We start from the raw sequence: 8,678 nt of genomic DNA, 5'->3' as shown, positions 1-8,678 counted from the left end.
GTCAAAGGCACAGCTGTTCTGGGTCACCCCAGGCCTATAACCTCAGTGCCATTCTCTGACTCCTCATAGTCACTCACCCCACACATCTAATCTAGAGCCAAATACTGAGGATCTTGCCTGTATGTACTTCCTTCTCTTTACTCAGTCAGCTACCACCCTAATTCAGGCCTTGTCATTTCTTACTTGAGCAAGTACCTTACCTTTCTAATTGGTCTCCCTGCCTCAAGTCTCTTCCCTCTCCACACTACTCTCCATGAAGCTGCCAAAGTGATATTTTAAAGTGTTTGCTGCCCATATTATTTCCCGTTCAACAAACTCCAGTGGTACCACATCACCTCCAGTGATACATAGAAAGTTCCATTTGTTTATTTACAGCTCTTCACGACCCAGGTCCTACTTACCTTTCCAGTCTCCCTCCACAACCCTATGATAGAACTACACAGGTCAACTTGTTACCCTTTGTTTATGATATTCCATTTTTCCTTTATTTGCCTTTGCATTGGCTGTCCCTCATCCCTAAAATGATATCCCACTGCTTCCTCTTAGTTTTCTGGCTTTCTTCAAGACTCAGCTCAAATCTCACCTTCTACTGCCAACTTCTCCCAGTCTCACCAGCTACTATGTAGAGTTACGTACAAACACGTTGTCTCTCCTATTTGAACATGAACTCTTTAAGGGCAGGAGCTGTACTTTGCCTTTCCTTATACCTCCAGTAATCAGCACACTCCCTAGTACACATAAGCACACAACAGGCAGCAACTAGGTGGTGCAGACTGCACTGGATCTGGAGTCAGAAAGGCATGCGTTCAAATGCTGCTTCAGACGATAGCTGAGTAAGACACTTAACTTCTGTTTGTCTCAGTTTCTGCAACGTAAAATGAGCATAATAATAGCACCTACTTTGCAGAGTTATTGTAAAAATCAGATGAGATGTTACCCATCATAAACCCCATTGTTACGAACCCTTGATGAAACATTTGTAATAATATCGGTTAGTGATTCATTGAGGAGACATCTCTTAATCAGAATCACATGGAGGAATGTGAGACATAACTATTTCTCTCTTATAGTTAATAATAATTATAATAAGTCCAAGGTTTTTCCCCTTTTCTACTTCCTCATCCAGAAATCAACTAGTGTGAAAAACCTCCTTTAGGAATTTAGCCAGACCAAGATCTAATCACACCGTAAAAGAAATTCTAAGTTTGGGCTAATGGGTATATTCCTGCTCAATGTGCTTGCTGGGACAGGTCCTGGGGAAAATGTTGATTCTCTTTATTATCAAGACAAGTCATATGGAAATTCGTGTCTTTCTGACCAAGATTTGAGTGACCCAAGTCAGTACCCCAAGATAGGCCACCTATGGGATTTGATTAATCAGAGTTGAGTAGGCACCTCCCTTGGGAACACCTCCTCTTTGGAAGGGCATATAAACTGTAACCCTCCACTGCCATTAGGAGGTCTTTGGTCTGAGGGAGAGGGCCAAATGACCATTCTTTTATTAATAACCTGTTGGTCTTATTAATAAAATGATTAAATTACCTAGAGGAGAAAAAAAAACAAATGAGATAATATTTGTAAAACCCTTTAACACAATTCCTAATACATAGTAGGCACTATGTAATTCTTACTCCTTTTCCTTCCTAATAGATTCTTGTGAAATGACTGTTGGTTATTCAGAAGCCAAGAGTCTCATCTGTCCAGAAGCCACTGGGATAGCTGAATAGAGCAGCAACATCATCCCCAGGAAAATTCTCATTATAATCAAGAGCTGGCTCTAGGCTGACATAATGTTATTATCATCATTAACATTATTATTATCAGCTTCCTATTTGAAATAAGTGGAAACATTTCCCGTTCTTCTGGGGGGGAAATGAAAATAAGGTCTCTGTCAGAAGGCATATGCTTTCCTTCATCAGAAAATAAAAACAATGGAATCTAATGCATTTCCTTTTCTGCCTTAGCTTCTAGAAGATTTAGAACAAAATTTAGTGGTCAATTGTAATACTGTCTGGTCATCTACTCCCCTGTCCTTGTTTTATCCTTAAAATATTTTTGCATTATTTTGAATTTATAAAATCCCTCAATATCCTCTTGGAATTGGGAAGAGTATACATCTTAAATAAATCAAATTGAATATACCAAGAAGTGATATTAATATCTAGAAATTAAGAAGGTTTTTTTAAAATAAAGCTTTCAAAGACTTCTGTAGATTTTTCAAAGACTTTTTTTATAATTTTGAAAAAATTGTAAAAGACCACAGGATGGGGATATCATTTCATGAAAATCTATCTCTTAGTCTTTCTCCAAATCTCTATTTCCTTTTGTTTTAATCTCAGAGAGAATGTTTCCCCATCATTCTTCATACAAGAAACATTTATTGAGCAAGTATTTATTATATGAAATGCACTGTTACTATGTAACTATAATGACCAAGACAGTTGGCCCCAGAGAAGAAAAAAGGTACCTCCCTCCCTTTTTAGAGGTAGAGGACAATCTGGTAGTTAATACTGAATTACTCGATCGCTGATTGGTTATTTTGAACTATTTCCCACATTCCACCTCTCACTCCCAACCCTATTCCTTTTTAAAACCTCTTTCTTACCAGGTGTTCTAGGTTATGACAGACTCTTGTATTTCCTAGTATATTGTGGTGGACACTAGAATGAAATGAGACACCCATAGGTCAATCAATAGTTTACATAAAATTGAATAGCTTTTGCACAAGCAAAAACACTGAAGTTAGAATTAGAAGTAAATGTGTTTATCAGTGTGGAAGCATATTTAAAACTTCATTTTTGGTTCAACTGAAAATTATTAAGAAATAAGTATTTCTCTACTCTAGAACCCTGTTGAGACTTTTCCCTTTAGGAAAAGGTATGAAAAATCAAGACAGAAAGGATTAAAGGAAGAAACCAACTGATCTAGTTAACATCATAGACTTCCCTACCCCCGAAGTGATTTAGTGACCTTAGATTAGTTCTTTGATGACCCACCAAAGCGTAGGTTCCTCTTTTCCATTCAAGGATCAAAATACTGATCTCTGAGGAGTCCTTTCAGTCTTTGAGAAGAGAAGTCAAGGAAGGAATCTAAAAGTTTAAGTAGTTTGTAGATTAAGTGATAATTACTATGAGGGAGGGGAAAGAATGTTAACCCCAAACTACATTTTAATATATTATGACTGCTTCCTAGTTCAAGATTTCTGTTTTTTCTCAAACTGCCTAGGTACAGAGAGAATTATCTGAAGACATGGAGGAACTATACCAGTTTGGATATTTCTCTAAGCTAGAAGTCCTTGAATATAGAATAATGTTGAATTAATTTTAAAATAATATTTTGGCAGACATGCTTAAAACACAGAACATGGTATCTTCAACAACAGAAAAAAAGCCTTGTAGCAAATTTCTCTGATGAAGGTTGGATAGCCAAGATATGGAAGGAATTTACAAAAAAATATCAAACTGAAAGGCCCCTCACCCCTAACAGATTGTCAAAGAATGTCAAGAGGCCCTTTTATAGCATAATGATGTCACACAAGTAAACAGTATTTAACAAAACTCCAAATCATTTCACTAATCCAGTTAGGAGCAGATTCTCCTCTCCCTCTATCCCCAAGCTTTGACTGGATTAGGGTAATGATCAGAAGGAAGAAGTAACTATAATTAGTGGAAATATTCTCCTGAGTTCACCTTTGACCAGGGGAAAAAGAATTTTTTTTTTATTTAACTTTTAACATTTATTTTCACAAAATTTTGGGTTACAAATTTTCTCCCCTTTTATCCCCTCCCCCCCCAAACCCAAGCATTCTAATTGCCCCTGTGACCAATCTGCTCTCTCTTCTATCCTCCCTCTCTGCCCTTGTCTCCGTCTTCTCTTTTGTCCTGTAGGGCCAGATAGCTTTCTTGACCCCTTAACCTGTATTTCTTATTTCCTAGTGGTAAGAACATTACAGTTGATCCTAACACTTTGAGTTCCAACTTCTTTAGCTCCCTCCCTCTCCACCCCTTCCCTTTGGAGGACAAGCAATTCAATATAGGCCAAATCTGTGTAGTTTTGCAAATGATTTCCATACTAGTTGTGTTGTATAGGACTAACTATATTTCCCTCCATCCTATTCTGTCCCCCATTACTTCTATTCTCTTCTGATCCTTTCCCTCCCCATGAGTGTCGACCTCGGATTGCAATCTCCTCCCCATGCCCTCCCCTCTATCCTCCCCCCCACCCTGCTTGTGCCCTTGTCCCCCACTCTCCTGTATTGTGAGATAGGTTTTCCTATCAAAATGAGTGTGCATTTTGTTCTTTCCTTTAGTGGAATGTGATGAGAGTAGACCTCATGTTTTTCTCTCGCCTCCCCTCTTTATCCCTCCACTAATAAGTCTTTTGCTTGCCTCTTTTATGAGAGATAATTTGCCCCATTCAATTTCTCCCTTTCTCCTCCCAATATTTCTCTCTCACTGCTTGATTTCATTTTTTTTTTTAAGATATGATCCCATCCTCTTCAATTCACTCTGTGCACTCTGTCTCTATGTATGTGTGCGTGTGTGCATGTGTGTGTGTGTAATCCCACCCAGTACCCAGATACTGAAATGTTTCAAGAGTTACAAATATTGTCTTTCCATGTAGGAATGTAAAGAGTTCAACTTTAGTAAGTCCCTTATGACTTCTCTTTGCTGTTCACCTTTTCATGGTTCTCTTCATTCTTGTGTTTGAAAGTCAAATTTTCTTTTCAGCTCTGGTCTTTTCATCAAGAAAAGCTGAAAATCTTCCATTTCATTGAAAGACCATTTTTTCTCCTGAAGTATTATACTCAGTTTTGCTGGGTAGGTGATTCTTGGTTTTAGTCCTTGGTCCTTTGACTTCTGGAATATCCTATTCCATTCCCTTCGATCCCTTAATGTAGAAGCTTCTAGATCTTGTGTTATCCTGATTGTATTTCCACAATACTTGAATTGTTTCTTTCTAGCTGCTTGCAATATTTTCTCTTTCACCTGGGAATTCTGGAATTTGGCCACAATGTTCCTAGGAGTTTCTCTTTTTAGATCTCTTTCATGCGGTGTTCTGTGGATTCCTTGAATATTTATTTTGTCCTCTGGTTCTAGAATCTCAGGGCAGTTTTCCTTGATAATTTCATGGAAGATGATGTCTAGGCTCTTCTTTTGATCATGGTTTTCAGGTAGTCCCAGAATTTTTACATTGTCTCTCCTGAATCTATTTTCCAGGTCAGTTGTTTTTCCAACAAGATATTTCACATTATCTTCCATTTTTCCAATCTTCTCGCTATGTTCTGTGATATCTGTCTTTCTCATAAAGTCCTTAGCTTCCATCTGTGCCATTCTAGTTTTGAAAGAACTATTTTCTTCAGTGAGCTTTTGAATCTCCTTTTCCATTTGGCTAATTCTGCTTTTGAAAGCATTCTTCTCCTCATTGGCTTTTTGAACCTCTTTTGCCAATTGAGTTAGGCTAGTTTTCAAGGTGTTAATTTCTTCAACATTTTTTTGGTTCTCCTTTAGCAGGGAGCTGATCTGCTTTTCATGCTTCTCTTTCATCCCTCTCATTTCTCTTCCCAGTTTTTCCTCCACCTCTCTAACTTGATTTTCAAAATTCTTTTTGAGCTCTTCCATGGCCTGAGCCCATTGGGTGGGCTGGGACACAGAAGCCTTGATTTCTGTGTCTTTGCCTGATGGTAAGCATTGTTCTTCCTCATCAGAAAGGAAGGGAGGAAATGTCTGTTCTCCAAGAAAGTAGCCATCAATAGTTTTATTTCTTTTCCCTTTTCTGGGCATTCTCCCCAGCCAGTGACTTGACCTCTGAATATTCTCCTCACACCCACCTCGCCTCCTGGTCCTCCCAGCCAGCGTTTGGGGACTGGGATTCAAATGCTGCTTCCTGCCTTAGGGCTTTTGGCGGGGTCAGGGCTGCTATTCAGTGTGAGAATTAAGTTCAGGTGGTCAGGTCAGGTGCAGGGCCGCCTCTCAGGCTCAGTTCCCTCAGGGGGTTTATGTACAGACCTTCCACAATGGATCCAGGCTCCCGCCCGCTTGGGGAGCCCCTGTCTGCAACCGCCTCTCAGCTTCTATCTCCCGGGGGGGCCCGAGCCATGGGGGTACCCCACTCCCCTCTCGACCCACCAAAGAGACTCTCTCACCGACCCCCATCACCTGTGGGTGGAGGGGCTTGTGCTGCCGCTGGAGATCCAGTCCCTGAAGCCTGCTTGGATTTGTACCTCTCGGAGCCGCGGCTGCCGCAGGTCTGGGCTGGGCTCCGCGTCTGCAGCACGACAGACCTTTTGCAAGAGGTTTGCAGGTCCCTCTGTGGGTGGAGGGACCCGTGTGGCCGCTGGAGATCCCGTCCCCGTAGCCCACTCAGATCTTTTTCTCACGGTGTCGCGGCCGCTGCAGGGCTGCACTCAGCTCCCAGTCCCGGCGCCCAGTCCACAGTGTGAAGGACCCCCCGCGAGAGGTTTGCAGGTCTCTCCGGAACAGAAATCTCCCTTGCTCCAATATTCCGTGGCCTCTGGGTGCAGAATTCACCGTGAGTTGGTCCCCTCTAGCCGTTCTGTGTGTTGTGGGTTCGGAGCTATGTGTATGTGCGTCTTTCTACTCCGCCATCTTGGCTCCACCCCCTCGGAAAAAAGAATTCTTAAAGAGAGTGGTCAAAGAGGGATTGAATTATTTAAGAAACGAGTGTGTGTTTATATAGCTTGTCTGTACATAATTTGCACATTGCCTCTTACTTTAGACTATGAATTCCTTGAGAGCAGGGACTATTTTTTTTCTCCTTTTGTACCTTTAAACCTTAGCACAATGTCTGAAACAGTGTTGTTCAGTTGTTTCAGTCCTGTCTAATTCTTCTTTTTTTTGAAGTTTTTACATAATTTATTTATGCTCTGATGAAAAATCATCTTCACGGACAAACAACATCCATAGGACCTTTTATTCCTTTTTTTTTTTGCCAGCATCAATATTTGTCTTTGCAGTACCCCTGACTTTCTTCATTCTGTTCTTGTGCTCCTTTCGCTGCTTTTTTGATGCCTTTTTCTTCTTATACAGGTCACGCTTTGCAAGTCTGTGCTTTGGTTCATTTTTATTTGTATAATCAAGGGAATCATAAATCTTGCCAAAACCTGTTGTTTTGCCACCACTAAAATGGATTCTGAATCCTCAGACAAAAATGACATCTGGAGTTGTCTTGTACATCTTGGCCAATTTTTCTCGAATTTCAATCTTGGGTACTGTGGCCTTTCCAAGATGAAGGACATCCATAACCATCTGTTTACGATGAAGAAGTCTCTTTGTCATGAACTTTCTGGTTTTAATGGTTACAGTATCATTCATGGTGTTGGTGGCAGGCTCCTCGAGCAACAGGAGAGGGAAAGGCCTGTCTAATTCTTCTTGACTCCATCTGAGGTTTTCTTGTCAGAGACACTGGAATGGTTTGCCATTTCCTTCTCCAGCCCATTTTACATATGAGGAACTGGGACAAACAGGGTTAAATGACTTGGCCAGGGTCACACAATTAGTAAGTGTCCGATGCTGGATTTGAACTCAGAGAAATGAGTCATCCTGACTCCAGGCCTGGCATTCTCTCCACTGGCCTACCTAGATAACTCATTGTCAGGTAAATGATTCTTTAGAGTGTGCTAAAAGTTCAGTTTTTATTATTCTGTTTAATGAAGCAAACTGTTAACTGAACTATCACCTAGGCCCTGCAACTATGTTCTATCTTATTGGAGAATTATGTATATTTTCTGAGAATGCTAGAAACTATAACACCAAAAGGGCTTGTGTTAGAGATTTGCAAATGCAAGATGAATTTCTGCATTTTGGAATTCTTTCTTTCTCTAAATAGATGATGATTAGAATTAGTTTTAATTTAATTAATAAAATTGTTTCTGACAGGCTTAAGTGTAAAATGGATTTTTTCATCCATAATAATATACATAATAATATAAGTAATAATAATATGTGTATCAATTTGGCTGTTATATATTATGTTATAATATACATATGTTATAAATATGTGCTTAACTTTTTTTTTTACTGACAGTAGTGTACTATTTGTGTTTGAGGCAATTGGGATCAAGTGACTTGCCCATGGTCATATAGCTAGTAAGTATCTAAGGCTGAATTTGAATGCAGAACCTCCTAATTCTAGGACCAGTGCTTTACTACTATACCACCTAGTTGTCCCTAAGCAGTATACTTTTAAAAATGCTTGTATACTACTAATCTAAACAACAGGCAGTTTTCATCCATTTAGTTTATCCTATATGAATTGTGAGATCAGTCTCTTGAATAATAATGATTTCATTGAATTCCTGTACTGTACTGGGCCTTGATACGACTAGCAATACATAAATAAATGAAATAAATCTGAAAATAGGAAGATACAGAAGACTTTACCATCAAGAGGTAATTATTCTTCCCGTGCAAAGACATCTCCCATATCAAAGCTTCCAGATCAGTTACAAATATCTTTGGAAAGCACACATCTCTTTGCCTTATCCTTCATTTGGCATTAATCAAAGGGTAGTTAAAAAAAGTCACAGTGGTGATTTCAAGTCCACAATGGACAAATGGTGAAAAAATATGAACACTTTTCAAAAGAGAAATTAATTACCAATAATCACATGAAAAAATGTCCAACCTCATTAACAATAAGAGAGATGCAATAAAAGA

General features: G+C 39.5%; 1 pseudogene; it reads right to left on the bottom strand.

Moving 5' to 3' along the window:
* Positions 1-6,932: 6,932 nt before the first annotated feature.
* On the bottom strand, positions 6,933-7,334 carry LOC140527908 (small ribosomal subunit protein eS24-like; annotated as a pseudogene).
* Positions 7,335-8,678: the final 1,344 nt, after the last annotated feature.

The sequence above is a fragment of the Notamacropus eugenii genome, chromosome 1 (genome assembly GCF_028372415.1).
Source record: "Notamacropus eugenii isolate mMacEug1 chromosome 1, mMacEug1.pri_v2, whole genome shotgun sequence".
Lineage (NCBI taxonomy): Eukaryota > Metazoa > Chordata > Mammalia > Diprotodontia > Macropodidae > Notamacropus > Notamacropus eugenii.
The sequence above is the reverse complement of the archived record's forward strand: the minus strand, read 5'-3'. Positions and strand labels throughout refer to the sequence as shown.